This window comes from Megalobrama amblycephala, linkage group LG22 (genome assembly GCF_018812025.1).
Source record: "Megalobrama amblycephala isolate DHTTF-2021 linkage group LG22, ASM1881202v1, whole genome shotgun sequence".
Taxonomy (NCBI): domain Eukaryota; kingdom Metazoa; phylum Chordata; class Actinopteri; order Cypriniformes; family Xenocyprididae; genus Megalobrama; species Megalobrama amblycephala.
The window spans coordinates 983,419-1,001,571 of NC_063065.1; the positions used below are offsets into that span (position 1 = coordinate 983,419).

At 37.5% G+C, this 18,153-nt stretch overlaps 1 long non-coding RNA gene and 1 pseudogene across 1 annotated transcript; one reads left to right on the forward strand and one right to left on the reverse strand.

Annotated features, from left to right (window-relative positions):
- The first annotated feature begins 797 nt into the window (after nucleotides 1–797).
- On the forward strand, nucleotides 798–15,206 carry LOC125258288 (annotated as a pseudogene).
- LOC125258295 lies at nucleotides 6,754–15,972 on the reverse strand. The gene is made up of 3 exons (XR_007182581.1): nucleotides 15,623–15,972; nucleotides 15,071–15,170; nucleotides 6,754–6,793 (listed from the first exon to the last, which is right to left on the reverse strand). It is a non-coding gene; the product is annotated as an uncharacterized LOC125258295 (long non-coding RNA).
- Nucleotides 15,973–18,153: the final 2,181 nt, after the last annotated feature.

Here is an 18,153-nt window from a genome sequence, read left to right on the forward strand (position 1 = left end):
GTGAGGCCACTAGTGGCAACCACAGGAACAGTGTCAGTAATGAACCTCGATACATCTAATTTCTCTAAAGAATACAAAATATAGAAAATAATTAAATATGCCATTTGGAGACATATACCTTTTGGATTTCCCTACAAATATTTAAGATCAAATTTATACAAAGTCCTTTATTTATATTTTGTAATCTGATAAAGGTTTTAAAAATAATTTCACAATTGACTTATCAATTAAGTATTAAGGTAAATACCATTTTACAGAATCATTGTTAAACTCAAACTCTGAACCCTAAGAGAGTCTGTTTGAAACCGTATATCCTTAAGGTGTTTTATGTTTTATTTTCTAACCCTAACACTTCTTATTCAATTATTTAATGTATTTAATGCGTTTCAGGTATATACTGATATTTGAAAATGTTTCTAACATCCATTTTTCATACTCAAAAACCATTATTAACTCTGAGCCTGGCAGGAATGGTATTTGATACCACAATAAACCGCCCCCCCACCTCTCTCCAGCATACCCAACCCATCCTTCCTAACCAAACTGAGCGAGCTGGAAGCTTTGTGTGATGCCAATAACCATATTTAGAGGAACAACTGCATTATAAAAGGAGACGACATGTTTTTAATTGTGTCATCGTTATCTTCCTTTTTGTGCGGTAAGTTGGAGGGCACATTGATTTATACACATTAACTTTGAAGTCATAGTCAAAGAGTTCTTTACTAGTCGTAGTATCATTTGACTTTGTGACAGAAAGGAGGAATTGTGTTGCCTGGTCCTGTTTTTGGTATTGTTGATTATCTGTAGTGATTTGGGTTTGAGTATTATGTATTCAGGAGTAGAAATGAGACATTGTTGACATCACTTTCTTTCTTTTGTGTGGAACTAGAGCTTTGAACCATCAGTGTCTGAAGAGAACAGCAAAGGTGAGTAGATTTTAGTCTTACTTAACAGGGTAATGTTCAATCACTTAAAATATGTACTAGCCACTTGACTTTACATTACTAATGTTTCAAATAAAGTTTACTTGAAATCCAACAGAAGTGTGAAAGATGGGGGATGCCCAGATGGAAGAGTTTGGAGCTGCTGCTCCGTATCTCAGGAAATCAGACAAGGAGCGTCTGGAGGCCCAAACGCGCCCCTTTGACATGAAGAAAGAATGTTTCGTTCCTGATGCTGAAGAGGAGTATCTCAAGGCATCTATTATCGGTCGAGATGGTGATAAAGTCACCTGTGAGACTTCAAAGGGAACGGTAAGCAGTGCCATTGTGATTAATCAGATGGAGTTTAATTATTGCTGTAACTTACAGTTGCTTAATTCATCATGATTCAAGTGACTTTGTAGTTTTGAAAGGGCTGATTGAGTTTAGAATAACATATGGAGCTGAATAATTACAGTTAAAAAATAATAATAATAATTTATAATAAAATATATTTTATATAAAAAAAAATTCACATTTTCTGAAATTATTTAAATATTTAAATTTAAATATTTAAAAGATTTAAATACAGAGTTTGTTTTTAAAAAATGTTACATTAATATAATATATTAATTAATTATATATATATTAAATAAACATAAATGAAAATGAATGAAATCTTGATGGTGCACATAAATGATATGCATAGACATTGACTGTGACAAAAATCTCATGTTCCCACAGACAGTAACTGCGAAGGAGGCTGATGTTCACCCTCAGAACCCGCCAAAGTTCGATAAAATTGAGGACATGGCGATGTTCACCTTCCTGCATGAGCCCGCTGTGCTGTTTAACCTCAAAGAGCGTTACGCAGCCTGGATGATCTACGTGAGTCGAGTCTTAAAACACTCACACATTCTCTTTATCTTGCATGAGCAGATCTAAACCTTCTGTGAATCTCTTACAGACCTACTCTGGGCTCTTCTGTGTCACTGTGAACCCCTACAAGTGGCTGCCAGTGTACAACCAGGAAGTTGTCAATGCCTATAGAGGCAAGAAGAGGAGTGAAGCTCCTCCTCACATCTTCTCCATCTCTGACAATGCCTATCAGTACATGCTGTCAGGTGCGTCTACTTGACATATTCGAAATAGTTCAAATTGTTTTCCAATAGGACAAATATACTGCATTCATATTACCTTGCTGGATGAAATAAGTAACCGATATCCACAAGATCAATTTTTTAACAAAACAATGTTTTTACTTTGCAGACAGAGAAAACCAGTCAATTCTTATCACGTAAGACTATATGCTATTTTAATTGGTTGCAAAGTCTCAATAAGGTTGATAAGACAATGTGTGCATGCTCTGTCTAAGACTGCTTTGTGTTGACAGCGGAGAATCTGGTGCTGGAAAGACTGTGAACACCAAAAGAGTCATTCAGTACTTTGCCAGCATTGCTGCTAGTCCTACAAAGAAGGACCCCAGCAGTGAAAAGAAGGTAAATGGAGGAGATCTGAATTAAAACTAAAAATTATTGAACTGTCATTTTCTTTGATTGCCATTCACCATATACAAATTTCTAATATTGTGTTTTCTAGGGTACTCTGGAGGATCAAATCATCCAGTGTAATCCTGCTCTTGAGGCCTTTGGTAATGCCAAGACCATCAGGAATGACAACTCATCACGCTTTGTGAGTGGACACTGATTTAAGCAACAAATAATTATAATTTTGTATATTTTTCCACTGTATTTATAGACAATATCCTCTTTCGAACAGGGCAAGTTCATCCGAATCCACTTTGCTGCCAGTGGCAAGCTAGCATCTGCTGATATTGAGACTTGTAAGAAAGATTTTTGCTTATTTAATGGTTTTTCTTTTAAGACACATACTCGGTGATATGTGTATCGACGTTCGGGACAAAGCATATTTTAGTGACAAATTTGTAGCCAGTTAAATCTGGGGATGTATTCATTTCACATGTTCAATTGCAGAAAGTATTCTGTTAGGGTTATCTGAAAGCCAATTCAATATTTGTATTAGTGAATTTTGACCCAAATTGCATGTGCTTAATAATCATTATTATTTTATTATTTGATTTTTATTTTTAAAGACGGTTAGGGTTAGGTTATGCTATTTATCAACAGCTGTATATAAAAACAAAAGAAGTCTATGGAATGTCCAACATTTAGACACAATGCTTATTTTGCAAATGAACAGATCTTCTGGAGAAGTCTCGTGTGACTTTCCAGCTCAAGGCTGAGAGAGACTACCACATCTTCTACCAGATCCTGTCTCAGAAGAAACCGGAACTTTTAGGTGGTCAAAACAATATTACACCAAACATCTATACTTTTGTTGTTTACATTTTTACAAGAAAATTACAACATGATGTCTAAGTGACTTGCATCCTTTCTTTCAGAGATGCTGCTGATCACAGCAAACCCTTACGATTATGCCTTCATCTCCCAAGGAGAGACGCAAGTGGCCTCTATTGATGATTCTGACGAGCTGATGGCCACTGATGTGTGTTATCTGAAATAGCTACAAATTCCCATTAATACATTTTGATCTTACCTTCTTACGATTAATTTGGCTTAAAGCACTTATAAGTACAAGACTATGAGGCATTTATAATGTTATATTAATTAAATTTGCTGTAGGAAGCTTTTGATGTGTTGGGCTTCACCCAAGAGGAGAAGAACAGCATCTACAAGCTGGTTGGTTCCGTCATGCACTTCGGCAACATGAAGTTCAAACAGAAGCAAAGAGAGGAACAGGCCGAGGCTGATGGGACTGAGGGTCAGTATTAGGACAAAATACTGACATAATGCATATAGTTATAGGGCAATAGAAGATTCATTACAATCAACCATCTTCTTTTATTGGCAACAGATACTGATAAATCAGCTTATCTGATGGGCCTGAACTCTGCTGATCTCATCAAGGCTCTGTGCCACCCAAGAGTCAAAGTAGGAAATGAGTGGGTCACCAAGGGACAGAATGTCCAGCAGGTGGAGACTACTTCATGATTAACATCCCTTCATAACACACTGTTAACATAACCATAAAAACACATTATGATGTAACATTTAAATGCCTATGGGACAGGTGTACTACGCTATTGGTGCACTTTCCAAATCAGTGTATGAGAAGATGTTCCTCTGGATGGTTGTGAGAATCAACCAATCCCTGGACACCAAACAGCCTCGCCAGTACTTCATTGGTGTGCTGGACATTGCTGGATTTGAGATCTTTGATGTAAGTACTTGATGGTGTTCCCATTGGTCACTTTTCTGGATCTAGACACAATTCAGCAGTCACCATTGAGTAAGGTTTCCTGGTTGCTCAACAGGCAATCTCCATGTGCTGTGTACGTCTAAATTTCACCGGGCCCAGATGTATGGTGATAAATATTGTCTTAGATTGTACATTATCAAAATTAATTGATACCCAAAATTTACTAAATATATGAACGTTGATTATATGACATAATTGTAATGCATAGCTAAAGACCCATGAAATGGGTAATGCTGTTTGTGACAGGTGGTATTAAGAGGACTTGACAATCTTATAGAAAGCGTATTATTTTACAAAAATTTGCACTGTATATGTTTGTTTAAATAAGACGTGCCAATAATATTTTTGGTCCATTACTCTAGAACAGAAATATGGTTTTGTTTATTTTAAAGGATTAGTCCACTTTCAAATTAAAATTTTCCTGATAATTTACTCACCCCCATGTCATCCAAGATGTGTATGTCTTTCTTTCTTCATTCGAAAAGAAATGAAGGTTTTTGATGAAAACATCCAGGATTTTTCTCCTTATAGTGGACTTCAATGGCCTCCAAACGGTTGAAGGTAAAAATTACAGTTTCAGTGCAGCTTCAAACCACTCTACACGATCCCAGACAAGGAATGAGGGTCTTACCTAGTGTGTGTAGTGTATTACTGCCCTCCACAGGTCAAAGTTTGAACTAAATTTTTATATACAATATGCTAGTGCAAGTATATAACATTTAGTTCAAACTTTGACCTGAGGAGGGCAGTAATACACTTAGCAGCATCTACAATGCCGGAATTCTAATAGAGAAGAAGAAGAAGAGTGCTAGTTTAAGATGAGTGTTTATGGTTAAAACGTATATAATTTTTAATTTTTTTTTTAGAAAATGACCGATCATTTCGCTAGATAAGACCCTTATTCCTCATCCTGGATCGTGTAGAACCCTTTGAAGCTGCATTGAAACTGCAATTTTGTCCGTTGAAGTCCACTATAAGGAGAATAATCTTGGAATGTTTTCATCAAAAACCTTAATTTCTTTTCGACTGAAGAAAGAAAGACAAACATCTTGGATGACATGGAGGTGAGTAAATTATCAGGAAATTTTAATTTGAAAGTGAACTAATCCTTTAAATTGTGTGTGTGCTAGAAGTTTATTTACTTAGATTTTAGGAGTGCATTGGCATTTAGATTAAATAAAAATACATTTTATTCATTCAGATGTGTGTATATTTTGACTTCCAACATTAAATAAAAATGAGTCTAAAATGTATCATTCTGTGGTTCTAGGTTTTCTGCCCATGTTGATAACATTGTTAATCTGTTCTAGTTCAACACCTTTGAGCAGCTGTGCATCAACTTCACTAATGAGAAGTTGCAGCAGTTCTTCAACCACCACATGTTTGTGCTGGAGCAAGAGGAATACAAGAAGGAGGGCATTGAGTGGGAGTTTATTGACTTCGGCATGGACTTGCAGGCTTGTATTGATCTCATTGAAAAGGTGAGTTTTTAAATTTGAGACATCTCAGGTATTGGATCAATACTGCTCATCTAATTTGAAACCCCTTATTCTACTGTTTGCTAGCCCATGGGTATCATGTCGATCCTTGAAGAGGAGTGCATGTTCCCCAAAGCCAGTGATACAACATTTAAAGCTAAGCTTTATGACAACCATTTGGGGAAATCTGGAAACTTCCAGAAGCCCAGGATTGTCAAGGGTAAACCAGAGGCCCATTTCTCCTTGGTTCACTACGCTGGGACTGTTGACTACAACATCTGTAACTGGCTGGTGAAGAACAAGGACCCTCTTAATGAGACAGGTTGTTGGCCTGTATCAGAAGTCCACCATGAAACTTTTGTCTCTCTCTTTGCTAATTATGCTGGTGCTGACTCAGGTGTGTTGATGTCCAAGGAAGGAAATCATTAGCTGCTTTTCCACTGTCGGGCCAAATGGTTCTAAGAACAGTAAGGAACGGTTCTAGTTATATTTCCGCTAGAGATTGATTTGGCATGGCACGATTATGAACTGTTCTTAGCCCGGAATTATCAGCAAGGTTGGCTAACCTCCTTCTTGTAACTGTGCAGGTCCTAAATGGTTAAACAATGAGAATAGTTTGGCCCGAAGGTGGAAAAGCGGCTATTGAGACAAATAAGGATTAAAAGGTTCATTTGAAGAAAATAATGTTTCTTTCAACAGCTGCAGAGGGAGGAGGTGGCAAAGGAAAGGAGAAGAAGAAAAAGGGCTCTTCTTTCCAGACAGTGTCTGCCCTTCACAGGGTAACACATACAGTGCCTTTCATAGTGATTCATAATGAAATTATTTATTTAATATTGCTTGGTTTCTTAATTTCTTTAAATAGCATGACCTAAAATGTATATGGGAAGAGTCATGAATAATGTCTATCCACAGGAAAACTTGAACAAGCTGATGACCAACTTGAGGTCAACTCACCCTCACTTTGTGCGCTGCATCATCCCCAATGAGACTAAGACTCCTGGGGCGATGGAGAATCCTCTGGTCATGCACCAGCTGCGCTGTAACGGTGTGCTGGAGGGCATCAGGATCTGCAGAAAGGGATTCCCCAACAGGATCCTGTATGGAGATTTCAAGCAGAGGTACATTCATTTATGAATTCAAGACATCTAAGTCACACTTGAGTCAAAAATGTCCATAGATTATGCAACCAGAGTAGACATATTTACAAATATTAATATTGAATATTGTTTCTCATTCAGAACTGTTTCTCATTTGGTTTTGTGATTTACTTAGGTCTTTGAACAAACTGCTGGAAATAACCATTCACACAATATGTCTTTTATGGGAATTTGAGCCATTTCATGACCCCTTTGTTTTACAGTACATTACATTTGTTTTTTAAATGCCATATTAATATTGTCAGTGCCAATATTAAAATGATTTTCCACTTTATTCAACAACAGATACCGTATCCTTAACCCTGCTGCCATTCCAGAGGGTCAGTTCATTGACAGCAGGAAAGGAGCTGAGAAATTATTAGGCTCTTTGGATATCGACCACACCCAGTACAGATTTGGACATACAAAGGTACCCTAATAAAATGTCTAATTCAGGTTATAAAAAGATAAACTACAAAAACATATTAGTACAATGTACTGATCACTTGTGCAATGTAAGGCTAAATAACAGTCCCTTTATCCAAGGTGTTCTTCAAGGCTGGTCTGCTGGGTACGCTTGAAGAGATGCGAGATGACCGTCTTGCTCTCATCATCACAAATATTCAGTCTAGAGCTCGTGGTCTTCTCTCAAGAATCGAATTCCAAAAAATTGTTGACCGCAGGTAAAGCTTTAGGCTATTAAATTCCCCCCCAAAAAAACAATTGTACTTTTTATATGAAATATATGAAACGTTTTTGTATCATATTACAGAGATGCATTGTTGGTGATCCAGTGGAATGTACGTGCCTTCATGGGTGTCAAGAATTGGCCCTGGATGAAGCTCTACTTCAAGATCAAACCACTGCTGAGATCTGCTGAAGCGGAGAAAGAGATGGCCAACATGAAGGAAGAATTCCTAAAGTTGAAGGAGGCTTATGCCAAATCTGAAGCCCGCAGAAAGGAGCTCGAAGAAAAGATGGTTACTCTTCTCCAAGAGAAGAACGACCTGCAACTTCAAGTTCAAGCTGTATGTTTACAAGCTATTTATGAGTTTGTGACTGTATATATATATATATATATATATATATATATATATATATATATATATATATATATATATATATCCATATTTCTTAATAAACAGGAGCAAGATAATCTTTGTGATGCTGAGGAGAGATGTGAGGGTCTGATCAAGAATAAGATCCAGCTTGAGGCCAAAACCAAAGAGCTGACTGAGAGACTGGAGGATGAAGAGGAAATGAATGCTGAGCTGACTGCAAAGAAACGAAAGCTGGAGGATGAATGTTCTGAGCTCAAGAAGGACATTGATGATCTTGAGCTCACTCTGGCCAAAGTGGAGAAAGAGAAACATGCCACTGAGAACAAGGTCAGTTTTCAACATTGAAAAAGTTAGTGATGCAAGAATGTTGTGTTAAGAGTCCCTTGATACAATGACACATTTCTACAGGTTAAAAACCTAACAGAAGAGATGGCAGCTTTGGATGAAATCATTGCTAAGCTGACCAAGGAGAAGAAAGCTCTTCAGGAGGCCCATCAGCAAACGCTGGATGACCTCCAGAGTGAGGAAGACAAAGTCAACACACTCACCAAAGCCAAAGCCAAGCTGGAGCAACAAGTGGATGATGTGAGTGGTTTGTTGACACTTCTGTTGTAAATGAAGACAGGTGACATTTACAATGCTGAACAAAATATTGTCCTTCCAGCTTGAGGGTTCCCTGGAACAGGAAAAGAAGCTTCGTATGGATCTGGAGAGAGCAAAGAGGAAGCTCGAGGGAGACTTAAAGTTGACCCAAGAGAGTGTGATGGACCTGGAAAATGACAAACAGCAACTGGAAGAGAGGATTAAAAAGTGTGTTTTCCAGAGGGGGAAATTATTATTCAAGAATACAGCTCACAATCTGAATCCTTATTAATAGTGGTAATCAAATATGTTCTGCAACACAGGAAGGATTTTGAGATCAGCCAGCTCAGTAGCAAGATTGAAGATGAGCAGGCAATGGCAGCCCAACTCCAGAAGAAACTGAAGGAGCTGCAGGTAAACTTTAAAACTTTATGATTCTTAAAAATAGGGACTTTTAGACAGTCAGGAATTCTAGCTTTAACTTTGGCTTTCTTCGCATTACCAGGCTCGCATTGAAGAGCTTGAGGAAGAGCTGGAGGCTGAGAGAGCTGCTCGTGCCAAAGTTGAGAAGCAGAGAGCTGATCTGTCCAGAGAACTGGAGGAGATCAGTGAGAGGTTGGAGGAGGCTGGTGGAGCCACCGCTGCCCAGATTGAGATGAACAAGAAACGTGAAGCTGAGTTCCAGAAGCTGCGCAGAGACCTTGAAGAGGCCACTCTGCAACATGAGTCCACTGCAGCTACACTGAGGAAGAAACATGCAGACAGTGTGGCTGATCTGGGAGAGCAGATTGACAACCTCCAGAGAGTGAAGCAGAAGCTGGAGAAAGAGAAGAGTGAACTCAGACTGGAACTGGACGATGTGGTCTCCAACATGGAGCAGCTTGCTAAGGCAAAGGTGATGAATTTTTTTCCCCATGTTGCTTTTCCTCACTTCAGGTGTTCTTAAGAATTATGCTACAACTTTTAATTCATTCACTGAACTTGCCTTTAACTTTTTATTTTTATTTTTTTTTACATTTAATATCTATCCAGGCAAACTTGGAGAAAATGTGCAGGACCCTTGAGGACCAGATGTCAGAATACAGAACAAAATACGAAGAAGGACAACGCAGCATCAATGACTTTACCATGCAAAAAGCTAAGCTACAAACTGAGAATGGTATGTACTTTGATTAGGAAATTCCTGTGTATTGTTAGACAATTACTCAAGATCGCACACTACTTTCTGTAATGTAATGGTTATACTTCTATCTAGGGGAGCTTTCTAGACAGCTGGAAGAAAAGGATTCATTGGTCTCTCAGCTAACAAGAGGCAAGCAGTCCTACACCCAGCAGATTGAGGACCTCAAGAGACAACTAGAGGAGGAAATCAAGGTACAAATTTAGTTTTTAAAGGATTTATTACCCAACTGTCCATTGCATTCCAATGTATATTGTTAACAGGAAATTCCCAATCCTCATAGGCTAAGAATGCCCTGGCCCATGCAGTTCAGTCTGCTCGCCATGATGCTGATCTGCTGAGGGAGCAATATGAGGAGGAGCAAGAAGCCAAGGCTGAGCTGCAGCGTAGTCTGTCCAAGGCAAACTCTGAGGTGGCTCAGTGGAGAACCAAGTATGAAACTGATGCCATCCAGAGAACTGAGGAGCTGGAGGATGCCAAGTATGAAACAGGAAAAACCCACAAAGTTATAAAAATATGTATACATAAAAAAAAAACCTCTCTCAAAAAGTAATGCTTCTTTGTAATATTCTTAGGAAGAAGCTGGCTCAGCGTCTGCAAGATGCAGAAGAAGCTGTGGAAGCGGTCAATGCTAAATGCTCCTCACTGGAGAAGACCAAGCACAGGCTGCAGAATGAGATTGAAGATCTCATGGTGGATGTGGAGAGATCCAATGCTGCTGCGGCCGCTCTGGACAAGAAGCAAAGAAACTTTGACAAGGTGAATGCATAAAACCCTTACAAATAAATGATATTTGCGTTCATTTAGCTCCAATGGTAGCTAATCAAAGTCCGATTCTATCAACAGGTCCTAGCTGAATGGAAGCAGAAATATGAAGAATCCCAGAGCGAGCTGGAAAGCTCCCAGAAGGAAGCCAGATCTCTGAGCACTGAACTATTCAAACTGAAGAACTCTTATGAAGAGTCTCTGGATCATTTGGAGACTATGAAGAGAGAAAACAAGAACCTCCAAGGTACCCTTGATTTATTAGCCTTCTGAGCATTCACATAAGTATAAATGAACAAAGAAAAGAAATGTCTGCACACTGAAATTACAGCTCCAAAAATTTATTTATAAACATTTCGACTAGTCAGGTCTTCATCAGGCACAACACCTTTAGTTCATTTATTGTTATATTTTTGTCCCACACCTGAGGCCAATTTGAGTTTTGGATGTGCACACCTTTTTTGTATTTTTATTCACATCAATATCACAAAAATCTTAACTTGTATTAACCATTATTACTTTACCTAATAAACAGAGGAGATTGCTGATCTCACTGAACAAATTGGCGAGAGCGGAAAGAACATTCATGAGCTAGAGAAAATTCGTAAGCAGTTGGAGCAGGAAAAAGCTGAAATTCAAACTGCTCTGGAGGAGGCTGAGGTATATCTATCTAATTGTTGATATTTTTAGTGTTATGTGTATTTATTCAAAAGATTAAAATAAGGGTATGCTAATACAAGTGAACATGTTTTTAAATAACTCTATTAATTGATCTGTCAGGGCTCCCTTGAGCATGAAGAAGGAAAGATTCTCAGAGCTCAACTGGAGTTCAATCAGGTCAAAGCTGAAATTGAACGTAAGCTGGCTGAGAAAGATGAAGAGATGGAGCAGGCCAAGAGGAACCAGCAGAGAATGGTGGATACCCTGCAGAGCTCACTGGAATCAGAGACTCGCAGCAGGAATGAAGCTCTCAGACTGAAGAAGAAGATGGAGGGAGACCTCAATGAGATGGAGATTCAGCTCAGCCAGGCTAACAGACAGGCAGCAGAAGCCCAGAAACAACTAAAGGGTCTTCATGGACATCTCAAAGTATGATGAATCTTCAAATCAAGACGTTATAATGCTTAGGTGAACATAGTTCTGTAGACTTTAAATTTGTCAAATTTTTATTTTACAGGATGCCCAACTGCAGCTGGATGATGCTCTTCGTGGTAATGATGATCTCAAAGAGAACATCGCCATTGTGGAGAGACGCAACAATCTGCTGCAGGCTGAACTAGATGAGCTGAGATCCCTGGTGGAACAAACTGAGAGAGGAAGGAAACTGGCTGAGCAGGAACTGCTGGATGTCAGTGAGAGAGTTCAGCTCCTGCATTCTCAGGTATGACACATCTTTATTAGACAAGTAAAACCTTTAAACCCTCTCTTAGTACACAATATCAACTAGAGACTACATGCATGTCAATATTGTCCATGTCCAGAACACCAGCCTGCTGAATCAGAAGAAGAAGCTGGAGGGAGATAATACTCAGCTTCAGACTGAGGTTGAGGAGGCAGTGCAGGAGTGCAGGAATGCTGAGGAAAAAGCCAAGAAGGCCATCACTGATGCTGCCATGATGGCTGAGGAGCTGAAGAAGGAGCAGGACACCAGTGCTCATCTGGAGCGCATGAAGAAGAACATGGAGCAGACCATCAAGGACCTGCAGCACCGTCTGGATGAAGCTGAGCAGATCGCCATGAAGGGTGGCAAGAAACAGGTCCAGAAACTGGAGGCCAGAGTAAGTTTCTGAAACTCAGTTCTTAATAATGCATTTTCTATGTTGGTATGTTTGTTGCTATTCATAAATATTTGTATTCAGAGCTTAAGAATTTGTGTGTTTGAAATTGTTTTGGATTTTTCTAGGTGAGAGAACTGGAAAACGAGGTGGAGCTTGAGCAGAGAAAGGCGAGCGAGTCTGTGAAAGGAGTTCGTAAATATGAGAGACGCATCAAGGAGCTCACCTACCAGGTCACTTTCTTTGACAGAAAAAATGTATTTTTATTCATGCAAAAGATTTTAGAAAACAATATAAATTGTGATTAAGTCAATTTATGCTCTATGACTATATGGCTGCTTTTAAATGAACATTTAGCTATTTAAAGTAAAAGTTCTTTGTTGGCAAAATTGCATTTCCTTAATAGCCTAAACACAGGCTTTACTCCCTTCAAACATAAATTGTCACTGTTTTCATCTCTGCAACTTCACGGACACACACACAAAATTAAATACATTGATCCCAAGCAAAGGCTGCATATAGGCCTGGTAAACTACTTCAGTAAAACACTCCAACGCGGTACTTTTCTTTTCTTCCTTTTTCGTTTTTAGTTCTATATTTTTAGAAAGCTATTAAGTTATTAAGCAACAATGTAGGATTTCCTTTGTGTTTTATATAATAACCACTAGGAGGTGCTCTAGGCATATGTTTTCCTTGATTGGTTATCTCTGAAGAGAAATATGTTGTTGTTGAAAATGAAAGTAAAAGAGCTATGCACGTTGATTGCATTTTACTGTGAAATGAGAGTTCTGTGTCTTTATTAAAATCAACACATTAATGATTTATCTCTCATCGCCCCGTGACCCAATCCGCAATTAATTGGACTGTTATTTTTTTATTACTTGGCCAGCCCGACCCGTGGATTATGGACATGTCTCCATGGATATAAATGCAATCCGCGCATCACTACTGTCAATATAGCATTATGTCAAAATACTAATTTATTTAGTTTTAAGTGAAACCATTGTAATCCTCACAGTATTCCCATTTGTTTTTTTTTACAAAATGTAACTGTAATCTGATTACCTTGTTTTTTGACATAACCATAACAAATTACAGTAACCAGATTTTTGTATCCTGATTACATAACGCCGTTACATGTATTCCGTTACTCCCCAACCCTGAATATATATGCAGACTGAAGAGGACCGTAAGAATCTGGCACGTCTTCAGGATCTGGTGGACAAACTCCAGCTGAAGGTCAAATCCTACAAGAGAGCGGCTGAGGAGGCGGTATGTTTAAGATCATTTCAGTAAAAATGTATGCATCTAATCATGCATTATTAACCCTTAAGCTCTGTTGAAATCCCTGTAACACCATTCCCTGTGTTCCCAGTCAAAAATGAACTGGCCTTTTAAAAATGTCTTATAAATCACTTGTTATGCCATATTATCAACAAATGTTGGATTCAATCTTTTTGTCAACTTGTTTTCTTTCAATTTGGATAGGTTTTGTATTTATTTTCAATGGAAGCTCAGATCAATGAGGCCTACAATCAGGCAGTTTCAAAAATAAATAGAAAACCTGTCCTAACTGAAAGAAAACAAGTTGGAAAAAAAGATTGAATACAATATTTGGTGATAATATAGTATAATGAAAGATTTATAAGCTAATTTTTGTAGGCCGGCCATTTTTGACCGGGAACACCACAAGTGTGCATTTTGTACAAGATAAAAGCATTTCAAAATAAACTTCCTGGTTAAAATTAAAGCCATCAGTGTGATAAACAGTGCAATTTTTCATATTTTATTGAAATTAACAAAATTATCTACAAATACTGCTTTTTTCAATAAAAAAACTTGAGGTGCATAAGCTCAGATCAATGAGGCCTACGGTCAATCAGATCCAAAAAGAAATACAAAACCTGTCCGAATTGAAAGAAAACAAGTTGACAAAGATTGAATCAATTTTTGTGGCCGTTTTTTGACCGGGAACACCACAAGCGTAACAAGGTGGGGGGGTGGGGGGGGGGGGGGGGATCCCAATAAATTAGAAAAAATATCCCCAAAACTTTGGGAAGTAGTTATACCTGTTTGAGCAAAGTCAGTAAGTTTTAGTCCAATGTGATAATATTAACATTTTTGGAAAATAAGACAACAAATAAATAACTCAAACACAACATAAGGGTTAAAAAAAATAAATAAAATGGCAATGTCAGGACAATTAACTAAATTTGCTTTAACAATCTTTATTTGAATTTGGTTAATCTGGAGATTTAAAATATGGCTAGTCCCTTTAATTAATGCATAATTAAATTGCCTGCCATGATTTTCTGTTCTTGTGATGAATAAACTTGGATTGTGATAAAATTAAAAAATAAAAATGTGAACTTGATGTCTTGGTATGGGATTACTTGAGAAAATATCTTCATATTGTCATGTTTTTACAGGAGGAACAGGCTAATTCCAATCTGGGCAAGTTCCGTAAACTGCAGCATGAACTGGATGAGGCAGAGGAGAGGGCTGATATTGCTGAATCTCAGGTCAACAAACTGAGAGCCAAGAGCCGTGATACAGGATCCAAGGTAAGTATTTGTTGTTTGCAAAAAAAAAATGTTAAATGACTTGTCAGATGTGGTGCATACTGTCATTAACATTAACTCTAAAGCAACTCTAAAATTTAAAGGAAACTACTTGACTGTGGAAACCTAACCCACAAAATATTTCAACAACTTTTAAGTGGAAAATAATATGCTATTGCTACGAAAAGCCTTGATAAGCAGAACTAATGGCAACTCAATTTTCTTGTTGTGCAATGAAATTTTAGAAAATAATTTTAAACAATCATATTCATGGTCAAAATGTATTATACTTTCTAATAAGATAAATCTTACATCTTTGTCTTTTCTTCTCCTTTGAACAGAAAGGACATGATGAGGAATGAAGCTCTTCCATCTCTCAAAATCGGATGTGTTGCTTTGAATCCATTAGTCTCTAGATCAATAGAATAAAGAAAATGTGCAAATGAAACCTCTGCCACATTGTGTTATTTTAAAACCAAATGAAACCTCTGCCACATTGTGTTATTTTAAAACCAAATTGTCATTGTCACTACTGGTAAGAACTATGTGTGCTTTACAGAATCAAATTAAAGAGTAAAAATACTCACTAAAACCATTCTTCACTAAAACCAACTGAACACTACAAAATTGTCATTTTGTCAAGATTAGGTGTGCTGGTTAATGTAGTTATAAACATTATAAGATAAGTAAAAATGTATGCAATGAAATCCAAAATTGTGCAGGCCATCCTCCCAAAACCTGGAAGTACCACTAACTTATAGCAGAGATTATTAAAACAGGTCAGAACAGGCATGTAAAAAAAAAAACATACATGTAAAAAAATACAATCAAATAAAATCTGTAGATAACATACTTTTGACTTACCTTTTCTAATGGTCCCAAATAGAAATAAAACTGAATACTAGTAGCAAACACATGTGAGACAAGTGAACTGTCCATTACAGAACTATTCAATGGGTAGGAGAGATATGGCAAGTGTCTGTTGTTGCTCAAGATGATACAGTGGCTCCAACATATGTGTTAAATAAAGGAGGAGTCGGGGAAGGAGGGGGTTAAGTAACACCTTATGAAGAATGTTACTTGTACCCTATGTCACTTGTGCTATATTAGGAACATAAAGCTTAGCACATACAGTACTATATGTGAGAGGAGCCTCTGACGCACATGAAAAGCTAAAAAAAGTTATGTACTTGACAATGACCATTTTTTTGTAGACATACAGGCAATGTGATAAAGTGGAGCTTATTTGTGTTTTAACATTGTTCAATGAAAGGTAGCCATAGCTTTTGAAAGTTCAAGGTGGTTAAACAATATCTCAACCATGTCATGGAGGAGGCATTAGGTCATTTAATAGGTCATGTAAACTTAAGTAGTAAGAGTTCATGCAAATGATAGGATGTCTACAGATGAGGCATGTCCTATATACATTTCAAACCACCCTATCTGATCTCTTCAATCACAGAAGCATTCAAAGGAATTTAACAGGTTATCTTTGTCCTCAAGGCTAAAGTAAAGGAAACAATGCCATGTAAACAAGACAACTTGAAGGGTATGGCCTCTCGGTCAGCTCTCTGAGGGACAGCAACAGACTATGTGAATGTGAATTGAATTGAATTGAACTATGTGATTCAGTGCTGCGAAGCATTTTTGGGCTATTCGTCAAGATTTTAGCCTGGACACAGAAAATATTTTTATATAAAAAAAATTCAGATTCATACTATTACAGTTTTTATTACAATTTTTAAATTAGTTATCGTTTTTACATTTAATTTAATTTTAGTTCAGGGTTCACACTCTTTCAGGAACACCAGATTTAAAGACTTTTATTTTATATCAAGCACAATAAAGAAAATAAAAGTGAGTTTGTTACTGCCAATCTGGACAGTATCAAAGCCCTGTGTCTATCATTACTGCATTAATGTTCAGGCATATACTGACAACTAAAATCAAATTTAAAGGTCCCGTTCTTCGTGATCCCATGTTTCAAACTTTAGTTAGTGTGTAATGTTGTTGTTAGAGTATAAATAAAATCTGTAAAATTTTAAAGCTCAAAGTTCAATGCCAAGCGAGATATTTTATTTAACAGAAGTCGCCTACATCGAACGGCCAGTTTGGACTACATCCCTCTACTTCCTTCTTTAATGACGTCACTAAAACAGTTTTTTGACTAACCTCCGCCCACAGGAATACACAAGAGTTGCGTTTGTAGAGTGTGTTTGTCGCCATGTCGTCGAAACGCTGTTATTTTCCTCCCGCAGTCCAATCACCGGGTCTGATTCCGGCTCAGATTGATAGGGTAAAATTAAAGACATGTTTACAATAACACTGAGCGCGTGCATCTCCACGTTATGGTAAGAGGCGTGACCTTTCCGGGCAAGATGCGCTAAACTGCTGTCGAATCACAACACAGGAACCGCTGGCACAATCAGAACTCGTTACGTATTTCTGAAGGAGGGACTTCATAGAACAAGGAAGTCATCAGCCCGTTTTTATGACAGTGGAAACAGCGGTATACAGATAAGTAAATTATGTGAAAAATACTGTGTTTTTTTACACGCGAAACATGAACACATGTTATATTGCACACTATAAACACAATCAAAGCTTCAAAAAACCACGAAAAATGGGACCTTTAAGGGGAATTTGACTTTTTTAAAATCCAATGAGGAGAGAGGCTGGTAGAGTGTACGAGAGAGCCAGAGCAAGTCTGAATGAGAGATGCAGTTTGCAGCTTTCTTATTCCTTTTTTATGAATCATTGCTTAAAACATTAAAATATAGAGATAATATTATATACATGAATTTTGAGATCCATAAACCCTAAAACGACAGCGCGAGTAAGATAGTTTTGTTTACATCAGCATGAGTTTAAAAATTTCCACTGGTTCAGACTCAAACCATCAAGAATTTGCTATGAATATTCAGAAAGTTGGAAAGCTGCACTTTACAACGATACCAAACTTGTGCTGAGGGGAAGCGCCAGTAGTTGAGAAGTGTGCAGAAAAAAAACAGCATTTTTCATGGACAAAGGAAAGGTACTCCTCTTAGAAAAAGTACAAATGAAAGATACTTTTAGATGTTTAATTGCTATTTGGAGCATTGGGATTGCTAGATGAGGGCTTAATGAACCTATTTTTTTTGGTGAAAACTTCAAATTCGAACCATAATTGACATTTTCCACTTGTTTTGCATTGTAGCTCGTAATCAGCCCGGGCGCTTTCCAGTTCATTTTGCCAGCACGGGTCACATTTGGTATAATACATAATTTACGTAAGTTGACTTATGTTTATATGATGTATATTACATTATGTATTTTAACAGTGTTGTTCAATAAAACCATATAATTAATTGCTTTTGATACTTCATTTGAACCAATTATTATTGCCTTGTTATACC